This window comes from Felis catus, chromosome D2 (genome assembly GCF_018350175.1).
Source record: "Felis catus isolate Fca126 chromosome D2, F.catus_Fca126_mat1.0, whole genome shotgun sequence".
Taxonomy (NCBI): Eukaryota; Metazoa; Chordata; class Mammalia; order Carnivora; family Felidae; genus Felis; species Felis catus.
The window spans coordinates 57,764,853-57,791,357 of record NC_058378.1 but is presented as its reverse complement, the minus strand read 5'-3'; the positions used below and the strand labels follow the sequence as shown (position 1 = coordinate 57,791,357).

At 34.1% G+C, this 26,505-nt stretch overlaps 1 protein-coding gene and 1 long non-coding RNA gene across 7 annotated transcripts in view; both read left to right on the top strand.

Annotated features, from left to right (window-relative positions):
• Nucleotides 1-26,505, top strand: part of HPSE2 (heparanase 2 (inactive)) — a 711,059-nt gene that overhangs the window by 281,305 nt on the left and 403,249 nt on the right. The gene's annotated exons all lie outside the window — the stretch shown is intronic.
• Nucleotides 134-26,505, top strand: part of LOC123380874 — a 29,048-nt gene continuing 2,676 nt past the window's right edge. The window contains exons 1-2 of the long non-coding RNA XR_006587214.1: nucleotides 134-275; nucleotides 24,537-24,600. This is a non-coding gene — a long non-coding RNA (uncharacterized LOC123380874). The remainder of the gene's footprint in view (nucleotides 276-24,536; nucleotides 24,601-26,505) is intronic.

Genomic DNA, 26,505 nt, shown 5'->3' with positions numbered 1-26,505 from the left:
TGAGCTGTCAGCATAGAGCCCAACGTGGGACTCGAACTCATGAACCACAAGATCACCACCTGAGCCAAAGTTGGATGCTCAACTGACTGAGCCGCCCAGGTGCCCCAGTTTTTATATTTTTAAAGGGATGGGAAAAAGAAGAAGAATATGTGACAGATACAGATGGTCAAAAATATTTACTATCTGGCTTTTTACAGAAAAAAGTTTGCTGACCCTTGATCTAGATTATCTCTGGCAGATGAGTCTGTGGAAAAACCGCTCACAGAGGAAATGAGGTATATGGCATAATGGGATGAATACTAGCTCTTGGCGGTAGAATCTTGGGTTCTAGTCCCAGACTAACCTTCCTCTATTTGTATTCTTACTTAGAAAGGGAAGTGAAATCATATGATCTTTAAGATCTTGTCTTGACATTCTAATGTTTGGTTTAAAAAATTTTTTTAATTATATAAGTAGTTCATGTGTATGAGAAATGTTTAATGCACTATGGAATATATGTATGCATGTGTGTGTATCTTAAAAACTGCTAGATGAATCCAAACTTTTTATATACACACACATATACATACACATATAAATATGTATCTATAGTTTTCTCCAACTTAACAATACATTGTGGATATCCTAATTTGTCAGTGCATAAGATATTTCATTGTAAAAAATAGCAATACAGTGGCCTGTTAATCTTCCCTGTGTGTACCCTGGCAAATGGAAGATTCGCACTGGGGCCTTGAAAACCTTTGCAAAGAGCACTGATCTGTGCCATTCCCCAGCCATCATAAAAAGATGGTATCAAGTTATTACATATGGATGAAAGTTATTCTCTCATAACTCATAAGTCTCTTCAAAGACTTACCTTCCTCAGATATGCCATACTTATTTTTGATCCTGATCATGTTATTCTGTCTTGCTTGAATGACCTGCCAGCTGTATTACCTCACATCTATCCTGATTCTACCAACCTTTCAATGTTCATCTTTATCTCAAGGTATCTTCCTTCCTGGGAACTTTCACATTCCATTGCCCAAGCCTAATTTACTCTGTTTACAGAATTCCTACTCTCTTGATCTTTATTCTCCGGAAGCTTAAGACTTGTCTTTTACTGGGCTTGCTAACACTATTTCTGTCCTCAATTTTTTCTAAATCACTCACTTAGAGCAGTTCCTGTAAGTGAATTATACTGTTTAGTTTCTCAAAAGCTTGTAACATTCTGAAAATTTTTATTCTATTCAACCAAAAGTATAGAATCCTAGATTTTCTCGGTAAGAGGGGCGTCAGGCCATCATTTGTTTTTCTGAATGCCTTTAGGCAAAAGAGGCATCATTATGTCTGCTTAACACAGATAGCCACAGAGGCCCCCAAATATTCTATGATTGGTCAAAATCTACATCAAATAGTCATTCTTCCCTCTGGATTGATGAAAATTAAGCATCTTCTCAGATTCTAATACAGTACACAATATATATAAACAAAGAGGCAGTAATTCAGAGCATGAATTTTAGAGTCAGAAAAACCTGGGTTTGACTCCTTCATTATTCTTAGCTGCGTAATTCTAGACAGGTTACTTTATTTTTGTAAGCCTTACTTTCTTTATCTTAAAATGGGAATAATAATAGTACTTCCTCATAGCATTGTTATGAGAATTAAAAACTTAAATATACTATATAACATACTTGGCATAGCTCCTAATGTAGAATAAACTCAAATTATTATTAATGATATTAAGTGAATAAATTACCTCCATTAGCAAGTTGTTCTAATATTCTAGCACTTTTAATTATTGGCAAAATGTCTTTATGTCTAACCTATATCCTTTATTCTAAAAATTTACTTTCTCTTCTTATACTGTTGGTTTTCTCCCTTTCACTTGTCTCTGAAATAAATAATTCCAATTCCTTGCACTTTCCTCCAATGTTCCTTTCACATCTCTGACTCCTCTCCACATTTTATGTAGCCTATTCAGTTGTTGAATATTGAATTGAACACCATAACTAAGAAAGAACCTGATCAACTGCTTAGTGTCCTGGGTTGCCTAGAGACAAATGGTACTGCTATTATCATAGTTTCTTGACAGTGAAACTTCACAGCAGTGGTTCAGTATCTCCTTGGCTTGCTGGTTGGCTTTCCCAGAGGCATATTCTGAGACAGAGATTAGCATGGAGGAATGCTTTCTGGGGAGTGGTCTCAGGATCTATACTTTTTGGGGTAAGGGAGGAGGCAGAATTGGAGAGAGTAGTTGGTCTGCGATGCATGCTAAAGAAGGGCTCAGCAAACCCCGCCATACTCTGGAGTTGGGATTGCCTTTCACAGTTGAGGCAAGAGGGTTAGAACTTTCAGACTCCCACATCAACTAGTCATTGAATGCAGGCTGCGTGACCTTGGAAGATGTGGCTCTTTATAGCCAAGGACAATTCCTGGAGAGGGCATTTGGCTGAGAGTTGTCAGCCAGCAGCAAGCACTGTCAGCAGCTGGGGAAGTAAGTCCTTCAGTCCTGAAGGAGCATTTGGTAGGTGCTAGACAACATCCACAGTAGCTTGTTTTATGGAGTTGTTTCCCATGAACCTGAAGGTCATTGTCTTCCATTGTCTCTGTTGAATATCATTCTTTTAATTTCCAATTCTGTCCTTAGTTTGTGTCCTTCTGGTCTAGCCTATACAGTTATAGAGTGCATCTGATCATAGCAAAGGGCTTTTAAACCCAGGGCCAGTAACTCTCAACCTAGTCAACCAGTCTTTGTTGAATAGTGCATGTTAGTGCTATTTATAGCCAACTCTAAGAAACTCTTTATAGCCAATTGTTCTTAATGCTGATCTTGGAAGAAAGGCTACCAAAATGCCCTGGGTGATAGTTGCTGCTTCCATATGTATAGCCTGGCCTGAACATTTAAGTGTTTCTCTAGGTTATTTAAATAAAATGTCTCCCTTTTCCTAAGTTTAGCTTAGTTTTTTTTATGTTTGTTTGTTTGTTTTTCCCTTTTCTTTTCATTCTTACCTATCAGTTCTAGGCTCCCATCAGAAGTACTTGGAGGGGCACCTGGGTGGCTCAGTTGGTTAAGCATCTGACTTCAGCTCAGGTCATGATATCATGGCTGGTGAGTCCAAGCCCCACATTGGGCTGTCTGCTGTCTGCTGGCAGCACATAGACCGCGTCTGATCCTCTGTTGCCTTCTCTCTCTGCCTCTCCCCCGCTTGTGCTCACGTGCTCTTTCTCTCTCTCTCTGTTTCTCTCTCTCTCTCAAATAAACATTAAAAAAAGTAAGTACTTGGAGTAATGATAGTAGTATATTTTATGTTATTTGTGGTCTCTATTTCCCTCCTATCTCTTATCATGTCCAGATAAGTGAGAACTGCCAATAATGTATTAATGTTAAAAATTTTTTGAAAATATCTTACATTTATATGCCATTAAGATTGAAATATAGGTATGTGAGAGTTGGGACATTGAAATATTAAATGCCAAGTAGTACTATTAACTCCATTTTATTACAGAGTATTATTTGAGATTATAATTTAAGTCATTTACCTAATATAATCTGGAGAGCCAGTTTACTTTTACCATTTTTAAAAATTTCTTCACTTTATGTAGATTTATTGATTAACTTATTTGTTATCTTATATTTTCCTTGGTGTTTTTTTAAAGATAAGGGAAGGGTAGAACATATGCAGAGAATCCACAGTTTTTACCAGAAGCCACCATTGTAAAGATAAACAAATATTAAATCAACCAGAAAACACATTGTTCTTATGTCTGTGTATGTAGCTGCTTTGGCCCTCATTTGTGAGGGATTTGAATTTCAGTAGAACTTTGTTTAAGTTATCCTAGGAGAGGATATTGTACTCACTGAGATAACTTCATTTTCACCTTTTTAAAAGAAAATGCATGTTATTAATATGGGTAATGCAAGCTCATAGTTCTCACTAAAATTCCTCTTTACTTTCAAAGCCCTGCCTTTAAAGCTATGTTTTCTATCACACCTATGTTCTGTTCAAGCTTACTATCCAGTTGGCCTTTGTCTTTTCCAACCATGCTATAACCCTTCTTCCACATTACTCTCCATCTCCCCAGTCAGTCTTGAAATCATTATGTTTTAAGCTATTTCCTTTCTTCCAGAAACTATTAAAATTCCATCTGTTACTCTCAGTTATAGGGAAAATATTGTATTTATTATTTTTCTCAGATCCCAGAGTACATTATGTACTTTACCTCCAGTAATTTACAAAGAAAGTTAGACGAAACAACAATGATTTCTAAAATATGACATGTCACAGTGTAACATAATATATAGTTTACAAAACACATAATAGTTACAAAACACAATGCAATACAAAACATATACATATCATGTTTGTATTGAGTTATTATAGTAACCTTGTGAAGTGGGTGGCATTTTCTTCATTGTACGATTAAAAAATGGGACTCAGGGTAATTAAATGTCTTGTTAAAATCACAAACTTGTTAAACCTACTTCATTTAATTGAGGGTTTCTGACTCTAAGTCTAATGGCAAAAGTGTGTTCTTACTTAGCACTTTTACATGGTTCACTTGTGGTATGTATTGATTTATATCTTAATTATGTATTTACGTATTTGTTTCCTTTACTAGAGTGTAAGCTTTTTGAGGGCAGGCACCTGGTCCCTTTTTACTTTTTATCTTAGGTGCTTCACAGAATGTCTGACACAATAGAATTACTCTATATATTTGTCAAGTGAATGAATGAGATCAGAAAAGCCTCACAAATTATTGTAGTCCAAGAACAAAGGTGAAATAAAACCCCAAAGGAAAATCTGAGGAGTTTTCCAGGAACATATAAGAAAATTTTAAGTGCCTTTAAAGCAAAACACAAGAGAAAGAGTCAGTGAGGCCACTTCTTGATCATAATGTTAAAGAGGTATAGGGTAGAGGCAGACTAGATAAATTCTTTGACTTGATTTTTTATTTTTTAAACAGTTTATTTAAACAGTTTTATGCCACATAATTCACCCGTTTAAACTATACCGTTCAGTGACTTCAGGTATATTGACAAAGGGTGAGTTTGCATCTATCCCCATAATCAATTTTAGAACATTTTCGCTACTCCAAAAAGAAAATCTGCATTCATTAGCCATCATTCTCTAAACCCTCATTTCTTCTAGCCCTAGGGTACCATTAACCTTTTCTGTCTCTATAGATGTATTTATTCTGGACATTTCATGTGAATGGAATCATACAATATATGGTTTTTTGCAACTGTTTTTGTTCACCAAGCATAAGGTATTCAAATTTTATCCATACTGTAGCATGTATCAAAACATTCTTGGGGCACCTGGGTGGCTCGGTTGGTTGGGCATCTGACCCTTGATTTTGGCTCAGATCATGATCTCGCAGTTGTGAGATTGAGCCTCATGTCAGTCTCTGTGCTGGGCATGGAGCCTGCTTGGGGATTTTCTCGCTTCCTCTCTCTCTGCCTTTTCTCTCTCAAAATAAATAAATAAACGTTAAAAAAAACTTCCTTATGATGGATGAATAATATTCTATTATATGAATTTATCACATTTGTTTATCCATTCATCAGTTGATGAATATTTATAGGTTGTTTTCACCTTTTGGCTATTATGAATAATGCTATTATGCACATTGTGTTCAAGTTTTTATAAGACATATTTGCATGTCTCCTAGGTATATATGTAGGAGTAGAACTGTCAGATCATGTGGTTACTCTGTGTTTAACCATTTGGGGGACTACAAGACTGTTTTCCAAACATGCTTCACCATTTTACATTGCCACCAGCAGTGTGTGAGAGTTTCAGCTTCTTCATATCCTTGCTAACACATGTTATTATTATCTTTTATTAGCCTTGTTTTCTTATATAAGGGACTAAGAAACTAAGCAGAAAAGATTAGGAAAGAGAACCTTGCCATGTGCCAGGGGTTTATAGAGTATAAATATGTAAGAGGAATCAAGACTATAGAGTATTTTTCCTGATATTTAAAAAGTTACTTAACTGCTGTTTATTTTCAACATTTATTAGAAAATTTCATACATCACCATGTAGATTCTGTCATTAACATTTTTGTACATTTTATCATCTCTCTCTCTTCATCCCTCTCTTCTTCCCTTTCTCTATTCATCTTGGTAGTGCATTTTAACATAAATTGCAGAAATCTGTATACTTCAACCCTAAATGTTTTAGCATGAATATCATTAATGAAAGTTTATTGTTTGTATATGGGATTTTTTCGTTTCACACAAAATTTACCTAGAATTAAATGCAGAAATAATAAGCATATATTCAACGAGTTTTAACAAATGCATACACGTGTATAACCGAGGTTACAGGTTTTAAGTTAGAAGGGACCTTTGGAAGTCATTAAACTAATCTTTCCCAGCTTACAAATAGAAAAATGAATGTCCAGAGAGGGGAAATAAGTTGTTCAAAATCAAAGAAAGAGTAGAATATCAACTTAGCATACTCTGACTCACATTGTCATCCCGACCTTAGGTATTGAGCTTGTTATGATCCACTGGCAGGCCCCTAACATGGCAATGATGTTAGGCTGCAATCTCATGCTTATTGTACTTAGGTTTAAAGGAGGCAGGACTTTATATGTGAAGTAATAAAGTTCCTTTTCAGAGCACTTCATGAGACAAAATAAACACTGGAAAGGCTAGCAAAATCACGTTAATTTCTCACTTCAGTCAAATGCACCTTTATTCATATACTTTTTAGTTTGCAAAATCATATTCAAGTACTGCTTCCACTAAAACTTTATTCCAAATCTCTGTCTTTTCTAATCCTCTCACCCTATGGTATGTCTCACATAAGTAATACCTCTTAAGTCAGCATTTTGTGATTGTGGATTCAGATCCTGAGGCATCTTGAGTGCTGAAAGAAATAATTGTTGACTGTGTGGGTTGTGATTACATTAACAAATTATAGCATTTTTAAGCAACTTCGATGTTAAGTGCTCTGGAATTAAAGTCTTAGAGATTGAGGTACCTGGTGTTGATTAGCCTGGGTAAGAAAGATAAGGAAAGCTTGTAATAACTGAGGATATTACCATACACCAGGTATTTTATGAAGTGCTTTACATGCATTATCTCCTTAATCCTCATAATCCTCATAGTGCTGTTATTACGAATATTTAACAGGAGGAAACAGCCTAGAGAGGTTAGTAACTTGCTCAAGATCACTCACAAATGATATATATGGCCAGAATTAAATTCCAGACCTGTCAGATCTCAGAGCCCATGTTACAATAATTCTGCTGTACAGTCTCCAAGATAGGTATTTTTGAATATTCGAGGGCTGTCAAGAAAGATTATATATATTAAGGCAACTGCAGAGGGCAAAACTTGGGCCAAATATGGTCATTAGAGGGAAATATATTTAGACTCAGCATGGGAAGTTTTTCTGACAAAACTGTCGAGAAGTGGACAAGGCAGACTTATGTAACTATAAACTTCACACATGAGAAATATTCAGGCAAGAATAGGTGACTGTTGTAGAGAAGATAATTTGCATACAGTTGGACATTAGATTTGTACAGAGATTTCCCCAATACTGGAATCACTTGGAGGAAATCCACCCCCCCACACACACCAAGTAACTGTATTGAGGTAAATTAACATACAATAAAATGTTCCCGTTATAATTGTAAATTTTTGACAAATCTATACAACCATGTAACCACCACTAAAATCAAGATATATAACATTTCAATAAGCCTCCAAAGTACCCTTGTGCTCCTCCCTATTTAATGCCCTCTATATCCCCATCTTCAAGCAGACACTAATCTAATGATCTCATCATAGACTAATATGGTGTTTTCTAGAGTTTCATATAAATAAGATCATACTGTATGTTGGGTTTGACTTTTTTCACTCTGCATAGTGTTTCTGAGATTCATTCATGTTGTTACCTGTATCAGTAGCTCATTCCTTTTATTGCTAAATTAGTGTTCTATTGTATGAATATACCACAATTTATTTATACACTTGTTGATGGACATTAGGGTTGTTTCCCATTTTTGGCTATAATGAGTAAAACTGCTATGAATATTTATGTATACATTTTTGCATGGACTTTTTAATTTATTTTTTATTGAGGTATAATTGACATATAACATTTTTTTGGACATGTGCTTTTATTTCTCTTCAGTACATACCTAGGGATGTATGGTAAATGTATGAAACCGCCACGCCGTTTTCACCATTTTACATTCCCATAAGCAATGTATGAGAGAGAGTTCCAGATGTTCTGCATCTTCACTAGCATTTAGTATTATAAATTTTAAAATTGTATCCATTTTGATGAATATTTAGTAGTATCTCATTTTGTGTGTTTTTTATAATAGCTTTTTTGGGATAAATTGACATACAACAACTGTACCTAATTAAAGTATTCAAGTTGGTAAGTTTTGATATCCTTTGATACCTGTGAAACCATCACCACAAACAAAATAAAGAACATATTGGGATATATCTAATATCCCCAAAATTTTCTTGTGCCTTTTTGAAGTTCTTCCCTCTTTCCTTCTTGACCTTCACTCTGTCCCTGGGCAAAATTGATCTGCTTTTAATTACTATAGATTAGTTTGAATTTTCTAGAATTGCATATAAATGGAATATTATAGTTTGTACTCTGTTTTTGTTTGGCATCTGTCACTCAGCATAATTATTTTGATATGCATCCATGTGGTAATATACCTTTTTATTGCTAGTGGTATTTCATTGTATGGCTATACCACATCTTGTTTATCCACTAATCTATTGGTGGACATTTTGATCGTTTCTAATTTTTGACTATTATAAATAAAAGTGCTATGAATGTTTTTAGACAAGTCTTTATTTGTTCATATGCTTTTATTTCTTTTGGGTGATACCTAGGAGTGGAATGGATGAATCACATGGTTAGGATATGCTTAACTTCTTAAGAAACTACTAAAATGTTTGTAAATGATTATACCACTTTACATTCCCACCAGCTGTGTATGAGAGTTCCCCATTCCTTCACGTATTCTCCAAAACTTGGTATAAGCAGTCTTCTATTTTTAGCCATTCTAATAAGAGTACTTCATTATGGTTTTAATTTTATCTTCCTAATGACTAGTGATGTTGAGCATTTTTTCATGTGCTTATTTTCCATCCGTATATCTTCTTTGGTGGAGTGTTTATCCAATTTTTTAAAGCTTGAAGTTTAAAGTTTGGTTGTTTGTTTTCTTATTACTGAAATTTGAGAATTTATGTAGTCTAGATAGAAGTCCTATTTCAGTTAAATGGTTTGCAAATATTTTTCTCCCTTTGTGTCTCGTCATTTCATTATCTTGATGGTGTCTTTTAACAAGCAAAATTTAAAAATTTTGATGAAGTCTAATTTATCTTTTTTTTTTTTTTTTATAGACTGTGCTTGTGGTCTTCTCTCTAGGGCCCATGGGCCAAATCTGACCTGTTGTCTGGTCCTGCCAATGAAGTTTTTTTTAAACACAGCTATGACTACTTGTTTACGTATTATCTATGACTGATTTCAGCTACAACAGCAGGGTTGAATAGTCAGAATAAAAACCACATGGTCCGGAAAGTTTGCTTAACCCAAGACACGGTTTTTGTTCTGTGCTTTCTTGTACAAGTTTTATAGTTTTAGATTTTACATTTAGATGTATGATCCATGTTAAACTGATGTTTTTTTATGGGTAGAGAATATGGATAGAAGTTTACTGTTTTGCACATGGACCTATGTTTAAGCAAAATTTGTTGAGACAATTTTCTTTTCTCCACTTTACACTTTTGTTGAAATCAGTTTTCCATATATGTCTTATTTTATTTCTGGGCTCTGTATTATGTTCCATTTATCCATTTTTTTGATTTTTACATCAATGCCATACCTTCTTGATTACATTTAGCTTTATAATAAGTCTTGAAATCAGGAGGTATTAGTCTTCTACTTTATTCTTTTGTTTTCTTTTTTTAATTTAATTTAATTTAGTTTTAATTTTAGTATAGTTAACATACAGTGTAATATATTAGTTTCAGGTGTACAACATAGTGATTCAATAATTTCATATATCACCTAGTACTCATCACAAGTGCACTCTTTATTTAATCTCCTTTGCCTATTTCACCCCTCCCCCCCCTCACCATCTCCCCTATGTTTTTTCAAAAAATTGTTTAGGAACACCTGAGTGGCTCAGTTGGTTAAGCCTCTGACTCTTGGTTTCAGCCTCAGGTCACCATTTCATGGTTGGTGAATTTGAGCCCCAAATTGGGCTCTGTGCTGATAGCACAGAGCCTACTTGGAATTCTCTCTCCCTCTCTCTCTGCCCCTTCCCAGCTCGCTCTTTCTGTGTTTCTCTCTCTCAAAATAAATAAATAAATAAATAAATAAATAAATAAATAAATGTAAAAATATTGTTTAAGTATTCTAGGTCCTTTGTATTTCCTCATTTCTATTAAAAAAAAACAAACAAAACAGAAGCCTGTTGGTATTTTTATTGGAATTGCATTGAATTTATTGATAATTTTTTGGAGAATTTGTATCAGAATAATATAATATTAAGTCTTCCAACCTATACACATGGTATATTCTCCAGTTATTTAGGTCTTTAATAATTTTCAGTAAAGTTTTACAGTTTTCAGTGTACAAATCTTTCACTTCTTTAGCGTTTATTCCTAAATGGTTCAATATTTTGATAGTATTATAAGTGGTATTTAAAAAATTTTAATTTCTGATTTTACATTGCTAGTATCTAGAAATATATTTATTATTTTGTATTTACTTCATACCTTACAACCTAGTAGCTTTTGTGTAGATTTAATTGGTTTTTCTATGTAAACAATTTTGTCATCTGAGAAAAAAGAGTTTTGTTCCATCTTTTCCGATTTGAATGCCTTCTATTTCTTTTCTTTCTTGGTTTATTGCACTGGCTAGGATCTCCTGTCTAAGTTGAATAAAGTTGTGAGAATGGGCAGCCTTTTCTTGTTCTGAATCCTATAAGGAAAGCATTCACACTTTTACCATTAAGTCTGATATTAGCTCTAGATTGCTTATCAACAACTTTTATCCAACTAAGAATTATCTTCTATTCCTATTTTGTTGAGAGTGTTTATCAGAAATGGGTGTTAAATTTTGTCATGTTTTTTCATATATTAAGTTTATGTTATAGTTTTTCTTTAAGGTCTGTTCATATGGTTAATTACATTAATTTTTCAAATGTTGTAATAACCTTGTACTCCTGGAACAAACCTCATTTGGTCATGATGTATTATTATTTTATATATTGCTGGAATTTTCCTTTTGGAAAGTTTGAAGTTATAAATCAATCTTTAATGGATATCAAGCTATGCAGGTTTTCAGTTTCTTCATTAGTCATTTTTGACAACTTGTTTTTCAAGGAATCTTTCATTTAACCTAAATTATCAAATTGATTGGCATATAATTGTTCATAATGTTCCCTTATTACCTTTTTTTCATATTTCTAAGATCTTTAGGGATGATTCCTTTTTTGGTGCCTGATATTGGTAACATGTGTTCTTTCTTTTCCAAGATAAGTCTAATTTGTTTTATTTATTTATATTTTCAATGAACCAGACTTTGGTTTACTTACTTTTTTCTATTTTTATAATTTTAAGGTTATTTGTTTACTTTTAGAGTGACAGAGAACACTTGTGCATGTGAGCACAAACCATGAGATCATGACCTGAGCCCAAATCAAGAGTTGGATGCATAATTGACTGAGACACCCAGACACCCTAGTTTTCTATTTTTAAAATCTTTTTAAAATTTTCATTTATTTCTGCTCCTATTTTGATTTTTGCCTTTCTATCTACTTATAGTTTAATTTACTTTTTTCTTTTGAGCATTTTAAGATAGAACCTTATATCATTGAAACATTTCTTCTTTTTCTGATGAAAGCATTTAAAGCTATCAATTTCTCTTAAGAACTGCTTTACCTGTGTTCCACAGATTTTGGTATGTTTCTGTTTTCTTTTTCATTCAGTAAAAAAAAAGTTTTCTAATTTTTCTTGTCTTTTCTTCTTTTATCCATGAATTATTTAGAAATGTGTTGTTTAATTTTCATGTTTTTGGCAGTTTCCCAGATATTATGTTATTGTTCACACAAAGATTTAATACAATTGCTATAAAAATCTCAGCAAGATTTTTTTGTAGATATAGACAAGGTTATTTTCTAAAAGTTCTATGGAAAGGTAAAGGATCTAGAATGGCCAAAACAATTCTGAAAAGAAGAATAAAATGAGGGGAATAGCCTACACAAATTCAAGGTTTATTATATCACTATTAGTACTCAAGAATGTGTGTTATTGACAGAATGATAGACACATAAATAAATGGGACATAATAGATAACCCAGAAATAGACTCACATAAATATGCCCAACTGATTTTCCTTTTCCTTTTATTTTGATCAAAGTTTAGACTTACAAATAATGCTGCAAAAATAATACAGAGAATTTTGAATAGCCCTCATCCAACAACTTACCCTAATGTTAACATCTTGCATAACCACGGTACAATGATAACAACCAGGAAATTAACATTTGTAGAATTTAAATGTCACCAATATTTCCAGTAACTTTAGTTTTCTGTTCCAGGATCTTATCCAGGATCTAATATTATATGTAATTATTAATTTATCTTCATTTCCTCTACTATGTAAAATCTCAACCTTTCTTTGTCTTTCATGATTTGAACACTTAAAAATATTTTTTTAAATTTTAGTGCAGATTTAGAATTATAGAAAAATTGCAAAGTAGTATTGACAGTTCCCATTTGCACCTACTTTTTCTTATTAATAGTACAATCGTCATCATCATCATCATCATCATCATCCACAAGGATAATTCTAGCCTTCTCTCCATGTTTATTCCTTTCATTGCAGTATGGTACACCTGTTACAATTAATAAACCAATATTGATAAATCATTATTATATAAAGTTCATACTTTATTCAGATTTTCTTATTTTTACTTAATGTCCTGTTTCTGTTCCAGAATCTTGTCCAGGATACCATATTAACATTTAGTTGTCATGTTTGCTTTGGCTCTTGGCTATAAGTTTCTCAGGTTTATCTTGTTTTGATGGACTTAACAGTGATCAGGTATTTTATAGAATGTCCCTCATTTGGATATGTTTGATATTTTTCTCATGATTAGACTGGGGTTATGTGTATTTGGCAAGAAGACCACAGAGGTAAAATGTCATTTTCATCAATAATATCAAAGGTATATATTATCAACATGACCTCCCACTGTGTTTGATCTTGATCACCTGGCTGAGGTGGTATTTGTCCAGCTTCTCCACTATAGAATTACTACATCTGCCCCCCTGACACCAAATTGTACTCTATGGAAGGAAGTTATTATTCACAGCCTACATTTAAGGAATAACAAGTCAGTAATATAGATATTCCTGGAGGATAGACTATCTATATAAATTATTTGGAATTCTGAATGGGAGATCTGTCTCTTCTCCCCATTTATTTATTTATCCAGTCATTTATTTATATCAGCATGGGATGGAATGTTGGATACTTATTTTATGCTTTGACTTATAATCCAATATTACTTTATTTCATTGCTCAAATTTTTCAGCTTTGGCTAATGGGAGCTCTTTTGGTTGGCTTTTGTATCCTTTGATCATCACTATCAGTGTGTGTGTGTGTGTGTGTGTGTGTGTGTGTGCACGCGCACGCGCGCAAACTTGTGTGTATATGTGCAGCACTTCCTTGTATTCTGGCACTACAAAATACTCCAGGCTCATCTTGCATATTTCCTTCTCCAGACTGGAATCATTTATTTCTCTAAGAAGCTGTTATTCCTTTTATTGGAGGATGATTGTAGAAACCAAGATCTGGGCGCCAGGTGCCATTTGTTCCTACTGGAGTGTGTTGCTTCTAGGACTTCTCACCAAGATATCAGGAAATATACATATATGTATGCATATACACATGTCTATAAATGTGTTTATATGATACACCTTTATTTACATTACGATAAACAAGTTCATACTGATGTCTCCAACTCTGTTACCACATGGATTGTTCTAGTCTTTTCTCCTTGTTTATCTGTAAATTTCCATGCTGACAGTGAGAAATCTGTGTCACACCATCCTCCATCCATTTACTTATAATGTTCAATGCCAGTATATGCGTATAGTGGTATTAGAATTGCTAGGCCATATCCCCATGGGACCAGCTTGATCAACTGTGCTATAGCGTGTATGTATAGTCTCTTTTACCTTCAATCTTATAGACTCCACTCAGTTTTGAAGTTACTTAGATGAACATCTTTTCTCCTACTCCCTTCGGTGAAGTTATTTCAGACATTTGTAATACAGTTAGATTATATTCTCACGTTGTGCATTCCATTCCTGGATCTTCTGACCTCATAAATAATTTTCTAAAATATGCGTGAAATTTTCTAACATTTGTGCTAGGTTCTATGGGTTTTGTTAAATAGATAGTGTCATGCATCCACCATTTTAGTATCATACAGAGCAGTTTCATCACCCTAAAAAAACCACCTGTGCTGCACCTATTCAACTCTCCTTCCGTTTTCCTGAGCCCTTAGCAACCACTGATCTTTTTACAATCTTGATAGGTTTTCCTTTTCCTAAATGTCATATATTTGGAATCGTATAGTACACAGCCTTTCAGACTGGCATCTTTCAGTTAGCAATATGCATTTAAGATGTATCTATGTTTGTTTTTTTGTAGCTTGATAACCTATTTCTTTTTTTCACTGAATAACATTCCATTGTATGAATGCACCACATTTGTTTATACTTTCACTTGTTGAAGGACATCTTGGTTGCTTCCAGTTTTTGGCAATTATGACAATTAATTAATTATTAATTAATTAAGCTGCTATAAACATTCATATGCAGGGATTTTTGTGGACAGAAATGCTCAAATCAGTTGGGTAAATATCTATGAGTCTGATTGATGGATTGTATGGTAAGATTATGTTTAGCATTATAAGACAGCTGCCAAACTATCTTTCAAAGTGATACTGTCATTGTATATTCCATCTGCAATAACCTAATAACAAATGGATGTTGAGCATATTTTCATAAGCTTATTTACATTTGTATATTTTTTGATAAGGTGTCTGTTTATTGATTGATTTATGAGGTGTCTGCTTGTATATTTTGTTCATTTTTAAATCAGGTTGGTTTTTTTTTTCTTATTGTTGAGTTTTAAGGGTTCTTTGTATATTTGGATGCAAGTCATTTATCAGGTACTTTATCAAGTATGTGTTTTGCAAATCTTCCACTCTGTGGCTTTTCATTCTCTTAATGATCTCTTGCTGAGCAGAAGTTTTAATTTTAATAAAGTCTGCTGTCAATTTTTTCTTTCATGGATCATGCTTTTGGTGTTATATCTAAAACTCATTGCCAAACCCAAGGCCTCATACATTTTCTCTTATATTTTTTTCTGAAGTTGTATATATGATCCACTTTGTGAAAGGTGTAAGGTCTGTATCTAGGTTCACTTTTTTATGGCACATGGATGTGCAGTTGTTTCAGCATTATTTGTTGAAAAGACTATCCTTTCTTATTAAATTGCCCTTTTGCAACTTACTATAGATCAGTTGACTATATTTGTGTGCGTCTTAGATCCATGCTGTCTAGTCTGTTTCATTGGTGTATTTGCCTATTCTTCTGCCACTCACATGCTGTCTTGATTATAGTAGCTTTATTGGTCTGGATTACTGTAGCTTTATGTAACTTTACTGTAGTATTTAAATCAGATAGTGTGAGACTTCCAGTATTCTTCTTCTTAAGTATTATGTTGGCTATTTTAGGTCTTTTGCCTTTCCAGATAAGCTTTGGAATCAGTTTGTTGACACCTACAAAATAGCTGGTGGAAATTTTATTGGGAATCTGTAGATGAAATTGGGAAGAATTTACATCTTAACAATGTAGAGTCTTCCAATTCATGAACACAGAATATCCCTGTATTTTTATCTGCTTTGATTTCTTTCTTCAGAGTTTTGTCTTTTTCATCATGAAGATACTGTACCTATGTTGTTAGATTTATACCTAAGCATTTAATTTGGGGGGCCTTATTATATATGAAATTTTAGGGGTGCGTTGGTGGCTCAGTAGGTTAAGCGTCAACTTCAGTTCAGGTCATGATCTCATGGTTCATGAGTTTGAGCCCCACACTGGGGACTTTGGATCCTTTGTCTTCCTCTCTCTCTGCCCCTCCCCTCTCATGCACTCTCTGTCTCTCTCTCTCTCTTTCAAAAATAAATAAGCAAAATAAATACATGAAAATGTTTAAAATTTAATTTTCAATTGTTCTTTGTTGGCATATTGGAAAACAATTGAGTTTGTATATTAACATTATGTTTTGTCACCTTGCTATTTTCACCTGTTATTTCCAGGATTTTGTTGTTGATTGTTGATTCTTTGGGATTTTTTAAATACAGATAATTATCTCAACTACAAAGACAGTTTTAGTTTTTCATTTCCAATCTGAGTCACTTCTGTTGCCTTTTCTTGTTCTGATACACTTGTTTAGACCTCCGGTATAAAGTTGAATGTGTGGTAAGAAAGGATATCCTCGCCTTATTCTTTTTAAAAAAAATTTTTTTTCAACGTTTTTTATTTATTTTTGGGACAGAGAGAGACAGAGCATGAACGGGGGAGGGGCAGACAGAGAGGGAGACACAGAATCGGAAACAGGCTCCAGGCTCCGAGCCATCAGCCCAGAGCCTGACGCGGGGCTCGAACTCACGGACCAGACCGCGAGATCGTGACCTGGCTGAAGTCAGATGCTTAACCGACTGCGCCACCCAGGCGCCCTCCTCACCTTATTCTTGATCTTAGGAGGAAAGCATCCAGTTTCACACTATTAACTATAATACAAGCTCTAGGGATTTTTTTTATGATCTTCTTTATCAAGTTGAGAAAGTTTCCCTCTTTTCCTACTTTGCTATGAGATATTTTTATTGTGAATGAATGCTAGATTTTTTTCCATATGATTTTGCTGCATAAATTAATATGATCAGGTTACTTTCTTTTTCTTTTTTAGCCTGTTGACTCCGTGGATTACATTGATTTTCAAATGTTGAACTAGCCCTGCTTACTTGGGATAAATGTCACTTGGTCATGGTGTATATTTCTTTTTATGCAATGTTGCATCCATTGGCTAATATTTTGTTGAGGAGTATTACATCTATATTTATGAGAGATATTGATCGGTAGTTTTTCTTTTTGGTAATGTCTTTATCTAGTTTTGATATTAAAGTACTGTGGCTACACAGAATGAGCTAGGAAGACTTTTCTACTGTTTTCTGGGAGAGATTGGAGAATTGGTATCATTTCTTTCTAAATGTTTGGTAAATTTAGCAGTGAAACCATGTGATTCTGATGCTTTGTTTTTTAAAAAGTCACTAATAATCAATTCAAGTTCTTTAACATATATTGGCCTATTCAGATTGTCTATCTTTCTTTGTGTGAGTTTTGATAGTTTGTGTCTTTCAAGTAATTGGCCTATTTCATTTACATTATCAAATTTGTGGGTGTAGAGTTTTACCTGGTATTATTTTTCTGTTACTCTTTTAGTGTACATTGGATTACTAGTGATCCCTCCTTCTTGGATTTCTGCTATTGGTATTTTATATCTTCTCTTTTTTTTCCCTAGTTAACATGGCTAAAGGTTTATTAATTTATTGGTCTTTTCAAAGAACCAGCTTTTAGTTTCACTGTTTTTCCCTTTTATTTTCCTAATTTCAATTTCATTGATTTTTGCTCTATTATTTTCTTTAACATTTTTAATGTTTATTTATTTTTGAGAGAGAGAGAGAGAGTGTGTGTGTAAGTGTTAGTGGGGGAGGGGCAGAGAGAAAGGGAGACACAGATTCCAAAGCAGGCTCCAGGCTCTGAGCTGTTAGCACAGAGCCTGATAAGGGGCTTGAACTCATGAACCACGAGATCATGACCTGAGCTGAAGTTGGACACTTAACTGACTGAGCCACCCAGGTGCCCCAACTTTTTAGCATTTTTTTTATGTTGCTTAAGGTTTGAATTATTCTTCTTCCTATAATTTCTTAAAGTAGAAGCTTAGGTTATTGATTTTAGACCTTTTTCTCTTTCTAATACATGTAATTTAATGCTAGTCTCTTTGAGCCACTTAAAGCATCCAAACAGTGCTTTTCTTCCATCATTTTTCCTGAATTTAGACAACCAAACTTATGGTTAGAACTAGTCTAAGCTGCACAGTCTATTACATTGAATACAGAATCTCTGATGAATTCACCCATAGCCACAAATTAGCTAATCTGAAAGTATCTTTCTTTCTTCCTGATCTATCACCCTCACAATATTTTCCCCTATGTAATTTTCACAAATATACAGTTAGCAATCATTTTTGGTGTTCAAGCTTCTCTTGGGTTTGATGTTGCAGTTTGCCACCAGGAAATATGCTGGGATCTACTCCACAGAATAGCAAGCAACAAGAAATATTTAGATGGAGTCTGAGAAAAACTGTTATCCCCTTATAAGGGAACTACTTTAGAAGAGACACAACATGTGAATCTTTAAGCATGTCAGGACTAGCCATCTCAAACATGGAGGTGGAGATTCTGTCGACAATGTAGGCAGAGTGGGGTTTAGAATATCTGCATACTTAGAATTATCTGAATTTTCCTAAGCTTTTTCAATGTGTTAAATTTTACACAGAGGTCTGGTGAGGTAAGTTAATTAAAAAACACAAGATTGGATTCTGCATACAGTTTTCAACCATGCGAACTCTGTGGTTACAAGAGTTTCCTACAGGGTGATCACAGAAACTGGTGAGATCATGACCTGAGCCAAAGTTGGACGCTTAACCCACTGAGCCACCCAGGTGCCCCCTTCACTTGTTATTTTTGAGAAGTCAAACATCAATTTCATTGTTGTTCCTATGCATACCAGCTTTCTTTTCTCTCTGGCTACTTTTTTAAGATCATCTCTTTGTCTTTGATGTTTTGCTATGATGTGTCTTAGTGTAGATTTTGTTTATCTTGTTTGGTACTGTTGTTATTCTTCAATCTGAAAATTCAAGTTTTCATCAGTTCTGAAAATTTTACAGTCTTTTAAATATTGCTGGTCATCCTTGCTGTCCATTATTTCCTCTGGAGTCACTTTATACTCATGTTAGCCTTCTCATTTAAAGCTCGTTGTCTTTTAACTTCTTTTTTAGATTTTCTATACCTTTGACTTTGTATCCATCTTTCTAGGTAAATATCTTTAGCTTTGTCTTTATATATTTCATTATTTTTTGCCTTATTCTTTTGCCTTATTATTGTTTTTTTCCATTAATTTCTATTTAAATGGTAACATTTTTAATTTCTAGAAGTTCTACTTGATTCTTTTTCAAATTTGCCTCATTATTTCAGTTTTAAAAATATCCTGTATTATATCTTCAAAGATAGAAAACATAATTTTGTCATATTCTGTACCTGATAATTTTAATATCTGAAATCTTTTTGAGTCTGATTCCAATGTCTTTTGTTCTTGCTTCTTTTTGCCCATGCCTGGTTTTCCATTGTTATTATTAGGGGAGATTCTTTCAGTCCTGACCTGAAGACCTTTTCCTTCAAAGATTATTTGGATGTGGTTTTACCAGTTACCTTTGGGCACCAGCAATTCATGACCACTTTAAAATAAATTGTAAGACTGAGGTTTTTTTCAACCATACCACTAATGTGAGTTTACATTATTACATATTTATGTGAAAGTTAATTTGTGGCATGTGTTTTCAGAAAATATTCTTTTCCTCTATCCGTCTTGTCAAGATTAAGAAATGCAGTTTTCTCTGCTGTCACCTTTTATGAAATGTTTTTTTTGTTGTTGTTGCTGTTTTATGTTTTAACTTTTTTTCTAGTTTTTTTTTTTTTTTTCTGTGGTAGAACCCTTGGAGACCCCAGTTTTATGGAGGGATCTTCTATCTGACTCCATGCATTGAGAAACTGGACTTTTTCTTTAAAAAATTTATTTATTTATTTATTTATTTATTTATTTTGAGAGAGAGAGAGAGAGAGAGAGAGAGAGAGAGAGAAAGGGGGGGAGTAAGACAGAGAGAGAATCCCAAGCAGGCTCCACACTGTCAGTGCAGAACCGGACGCAGGGCTTGAACAACTCACAAACCACGAAATCATGACCTGAGCTGAAACCAAGAGTCAGATGCTTAACCGACTGAGCCACCCAGATGCCCCTGGACTTTTTCTTTTGTCCTTGTACTCAATATTATCATAAAACTAGTACTCAAAGTATCTAGGCATTGGTGGATGTTACCAGGGCTTCTGCCTTCAGTGCTTGTTTTTCTCTCTGGATTCTCTAATTTCCTCCTTTGATTTCTTTTATTTTCTTACCACATCAGTAAAGCATTTTTGAGATATTTTTATATTTTATTCAGAATTTAATTTTTTATGCACGTCAAGTAATGTTCAGGGTATCTGATTTGCTGTTTGACTAGAAATAGAGTTCAGGCATTTTCTTTTATTATTTGGTGTCCTAGCTTATGGCTTTTTTTGTTTGATTCTATAAATGCAGATGTTTGCCTGGAATGCATACTCTTTCATCTTTAGGAGAAAGGGCTATCTTTATTAGCTTTATGAATGTGTACCAGTTACTTATCCTTTTAAACCTCATTCTAAAAATGATGGTGATAATTATAGCTACTTCATAGTATTGTTTATATAAAGCACTTAGACTCGTGTATGGCATCTGTAAGTACGCAAGTTAGCTATCCCCTTCCTCCCTGTTTCAGGAACGAGGACAGCTCTACAAAGGTTTAACACCAAAAATAAAACAGAGTTAATGGCTTTTTCAACAATGTACTTCTCACTTCTGTCACAGAAGTTAGTCACAATTCTTGGCTACAGGGATAATTAAAATCATTCAGGGGAAACAAGAGACTTGTCATAAGGCAATTTATTTTAGTTGTCAGACAGAGTTAACTGGTTGATGAATTAGTTTGTGGTTTTGGAAGTTGGGACTGAAACTCAATTCAGCAGAAAAAGGCACTGGCCTGGTTGTGAATATCTTATTTGTTCCAAAAGAGATCTGTAAAGGACTGCTCAAGAAATGTCTGAGAGTTCATAAATTGGGTGCTCAGGAGAGAAAGGTTCATATTTGTTCATTTCTGGTTGATTTCCTATACCTAGTTTCATGCTTTGTACATTATAAGCACTTAATAAATATTTGCTGAATTAGGAAGATGGACTTGGTGGTGTCAGGGTAATATTAAAGAATTTTTAGTCCAAATTTATTCCAAAGCCCATTTAGAATCTTTGGAATCATGATGGGGCCTTGTTTGTTAATACTAGGTCTTGACCTTTGGCAGTTGAAGATTTGGATAATGCAACAGATACCAGGCACCTAATCCTGAGGGCCCTTTTATTTTTGATAACATTTATTTTACTTAAGTTTTACTTTTTTGTTTTCCTTTCACTTAATTTTGACAAGAATATTTTTTCAACCGTTAGCTCATATTTTTTTTATGTTCCCCACACCTAGTTTTGTGTTTGAAAGATTCATGACCACATGCTAGAAGTATAAATAATTCCCCCACACTCTTGATTTAAGAATACAACTGTTAATTCCATTACTTAAATTTCATCAATCAGTTAGAAATAAATGTTCCACATGTATGGGCTTTCAGCTGCACTGATTCTATATGGTTTTAATTATTTATTTAGTTTATTTTTTTGTTTTTCCAAAAAGGTTTTTTTAATATTTATTAGGAGCAGAGGGAGAAAGGGAGAGAGAGAATCCCAAGCAAGCTCTGCACTGTCAGTGCAGAGCCCAACGTGGGGCTCTATTTCATGAACTATGAGATCATGATCTGAGAACTGACTGAGTCACCCAGGTTCTGCTATTTAGTTTAAGTTTATTCTCTTTTTTTATTTTTTGGAGATACCAAGTTTTATTTATTTTTTTTATTTACATCCAAGTTAGTTAGCATATAGTGCAACAATGATTTCAGGGGTAGATTCCTTAATGCCCCTTACCCATTTAGCCCATCCCCACTCCCACAACCCCTCTAGTAACCCTCTGTTTATTCTCCATATTTAAGAGTCTCATATGTTTTTCCCTCCTCCCTGTTTTTATGTGATTTTTGCTTCCCTTCCCTTGTGTTCATCTGTTCTGTGTCTTAAAGTCCTCATATGAGTGAAGTCATATGATATTTGTCTTTCTTTGACTGACTAATTTCACTTAGCATAATACCCTCTAGTTCCATCCACATAGTTGCAAATGGCAAGATCTCATTCTTTTTGATTGCCAAGTAATACTCCATTGTATATGTATCTGTATATGTATATGTATATGTATATGTGTATGTGCATGTGTATGTGTATTTGTATCTTCTTTATCCATTCATCCATTGATGGACATTTGGGCTCTTTCCATACTTTGGCTATTGTTGATAGTGCTGCTATAAACATTGGGGTGCATATGCCCCTTCGAAACAGCACATTTGTATCCTAACCCTTCCATGTTTATGGGATCATTTTGAAGTTTTGATGACCTATTGTTCAAATGGTATTTTGTTGACTCTTGCTGCTGATTTGGATATGGTTCTTTGTTGTTGTTTTTGTTGTTGTTATTTTCTGAGTTCAACTGATACTTGTAGTAAGTACTTTGATGGAGTGACCAGAAGAGTTTAAAATTTAGTCCTGTCAGTAAAACAGCCATGTCAAAAGCATACCCTCTAATCACCCTATGCACACAGCTTAGAGATGTGTAAAGTTCTCCCTAGCTATTAGGATGCCCTGAGCTTGATATCCCTTTTACAAACCCAGTGAGCCAGAAGTGTCATTTGTTAATGTTATTCTTTACCTAGAAGGTTTTTTTTTGTTTGTTTGTTTCATTTGTTTGTTTTTATCTACTGAGTTAATTTTTGAAATGCATTTTATAACCATACCACACTAATACTGAAAGAAGTTTTTAAAAAGAAAAATAAAATGGTAGCTCAATTTATCCAGATACATCAACTCATTTCATCTTTGTGTATTCTTTTCCAGCTTCTATATATACATATACATACATATTTTTATAGAGTTAAAATAATAATGTATAAGAAATTTGAATCATGCTTTCTTCACTTAACATCATGCCGTACATATTTTCTCATAACATTATCTACCCCTGATAATAATAATTTCAACAGCTTCTTAATTTTTTCTCATTTTCTTACCACTTTTCAATTGTTGAACATTCAGATTGTTTGAAATTTTTTTCCTACTATTGTCAGTGATACCACAAATACCTTGTTTCTTCTTTACAATTATTTCTTAAGGATAAATCCCCAGGAATTAAATTACTGGGTCAAAACATAATAAAAAAATAATAGCTTATATGTCTTTGGTACTTGCCGTGTGCCAGGTTGTGAGTGGAACCAGCCTTTACCTGAATTTAATTTAATCTTCACAATAACTCCTTCAATAGCTACATTAGTATCTTTATCATACAGACAAGATAACTGTGGTAAACAACTTAACTAAATGGGTATTGGAACGCTGCCACTCTAAAAATTAGAGGCTGCAACTTGGAACCACTGTGTGAATCTCACTTTGTGGAGTCTCAAGTTCTGGATGTATTTTACTAAATTGATTTTCTAAAGAGTTATGTTCATTTGTAGTAGTTCTCCACCTTGCCCTGTCCAGCCAAGCTGTTAATGAGAGGACAGAATCTTAGAGGGTTATGCCTTCCTGTCTCCCCTGCACCACTGTCCACTCAGTTTTGTTAATTTAATAAAAGCAAAAGGTTACCCCATAGTTATGGTTACAGAATTTTGGAGCTGGGAGGAAAGAAACTCCTGGAATATAATTTTACTGATTAATAAATTGAAGTTCAGAGGAGTGAAGTAATTGTCCAAGACCAACCTGGGATCACTGATTTCCTGGACCCGTGCCCTTTGTAGTATACTTTGCTGCCATCCAGCTGTTTGTGTCTTTTCTTCTCTGTTCTCTTTCTTGTTCTCACTTGGTCCTTGCCCCCAGATACCAAATACAAATTTTGCAGTGTAAGCCCCAAAATAAAAGTTTAAAACTGAAATAAATCCAGTCTGTAAGACTGAATCAACTTTATTTCCACTTAATTTGTATTGAGAAGAGACAAGAGAAACAAAATCTAAAACAAAAATCCATGTTGTTTTGGAAGGGAAAGTGATTGATCTGACACTGGTATCACTGGTGAGAGTACTAATTCTGAGAATATGGCTCCAAATTACTAGTTTTTACATATTTTTAAAGCAATTCCACATTGAGAGAAGTGTCAAATTTAAATGGCTTCCCACAATTCCTTGTTTTTGTTGGAGAAATGCCTTGTTGATAGTTAACAAAAGATTTACTAAGGCCTGCAGACTGTAGAGAATATTTTTTTCTGTATATAAGTGAATTTTATGTGTCTTCATGTTTATGCCATCAAGTTTGAGGAGGAGGAGAAAAGGAGAGGGTAATTGAACACTTAATATGTGCCAGATTTGTGTTTAACATACCTTCACTTATGTAATCACCAAACCAAGGATATTATCATTCCCATTTTACAGATGAGAAAACTGAACCTCAGAGAAGCTAACTGACTTTCTCAAGTTCACAACAGATAATTAAGAGGTGAGATAGTATCTATGTGATTCCACTATGGTTTTTTTTTCTCTCATTGAAGCTCATTGATATTTTTCCTTAATTTCCTAGTACCAAAATTGGGATAGTCCATTATAAGTATCATTTTTTAATACATAGAAAAAAATAATTTATCCTTTTCTGACTTTAGCAAAGGTGATTTCTGAATAATGACCAAGGGTATTATGAGACAATTTCCTTAAGTATGAGGATGTAAGTGATTAGGCTCTACCAACATATTTCAAAGGAAAATAAAAGTAGAGATAACAGAAAGAAGACTATTTACTAAATTTCCTTCAGGGCCAATTACAGTGTCCTTCTGGGTTTTCATTAGAACTTATCCTGGTGTGTGGGTGTGTATTTAAAGGTTTATCTCTATTAATTTTTGCATCTGGTCTTTTCGTGTGTTCATATTTCCATCTCAAAATCGCTTTAATTATATTTTCCTATGTCATATTGCTTTCACCAAGACTCATATTTCCTGTTTTCTGAAGGGTGCATCTGCACCAAATTTGACAAATACTTATTTTTTGTCTCTCCTCCATGCAGCTTCTCTTACTTTCTTCTTGGTAGGTTCTCTCTTTATTTCTTCAAGATTGCATAATTTCTGCCCCTCCTCCGTTTATACTTTTTCTGTTAGTTTCTTGTCTGCCAAATTGTTTTTCTTCAAAGCTCGTCCCCATGAATATTTCTTGGATTAATCCTGTTTTACTTTGAAACTCCTGCCACACCTTGGATGCTTGCTTTGCTGACCCCGTGACTTTCATCATGCCTCTCTGTCTGTTCTTGCATCTCATTAACTAGACTTGCTGATCCTGTGTTGTCCACATGGTTCACATTTTTCAAACCAGAAACATCTGCATGGGGAGGAGACACTAATAATAAATAATTAAACTTAGCACTTTCCATGTCTTAGACCTCTTTACAAATGTTATTTAGTTACTTCACACAACAACAGAGCTAGTAGATAGTATCAATTTTTTCCCCCACTGAAGAAATAAAGGGGGCTAATGACAAAGAAATTGAGGTAAAGTGAGATTCATCCCTGGAATTTATGCAGTCATTAAGCTGATATTATGATTCCCAGATTTGACCTGAAAAAATTAACTTATGCTGTATATTTATATTCTAGAGGACATTAATTAGAGGTGATTGTGTAGATTTTTGAGATACAGGAAAACTCATTGTTTGAATCTTAATCATTTCAAATTTGTGGCTGTTTTGACTGTCAGCACTGAAGCATTTCTTTGTGGTATCTGTATAAATTTATAGAGGAACCAAAACCATAAGACTCTGCTTTGCATTCTTCAGAAAGCAGAAGATTGAAAAGGATCTGACCATATTGTCTTTATGTGGATATGACTACTTGCAAATGAGGCCCATAATTTGGAAACTGTTTTTAAACAGTTAGTTATATTATTGTATCTTCCAAATTCATGATTAATCCTATCACTCCCCTGCTTAAACAAAACAAAACAAAACAAAACAAAAACAAAAAAAAACAAAAAAACATTCTGGGGTGCCTGGGTGGCCCAACTCTTGATTTTGGCTCAGGTTGAAATGGTTTATGATCTCATGGTTTGTGAGTTTGAGCCCCATTTTGGGCTCTGCACTGACAGTGTGGAGCCTGCTTGGTATTCTACCTCTCCCTCTCTGCCCCTCCCCTGCTTGTGCTCTCTCTCTCTCTCTCTCTCCCTCCCTCTCAAAATAAATAAATAAACATTAAAAAAAAACTTTCTGGTTTATTCTCATTCCCTGCTGAATTAAGAAAGTACTTCAGGAGCCATACCTGGCTGGCTCTACATTAAATACATTCATCTTTTCTTATGCTTTTCTGATCCTTTCAACCCTTTTCTCTTTCCTAATCTCCATTTCTTATCCACTGATAAGTTTACT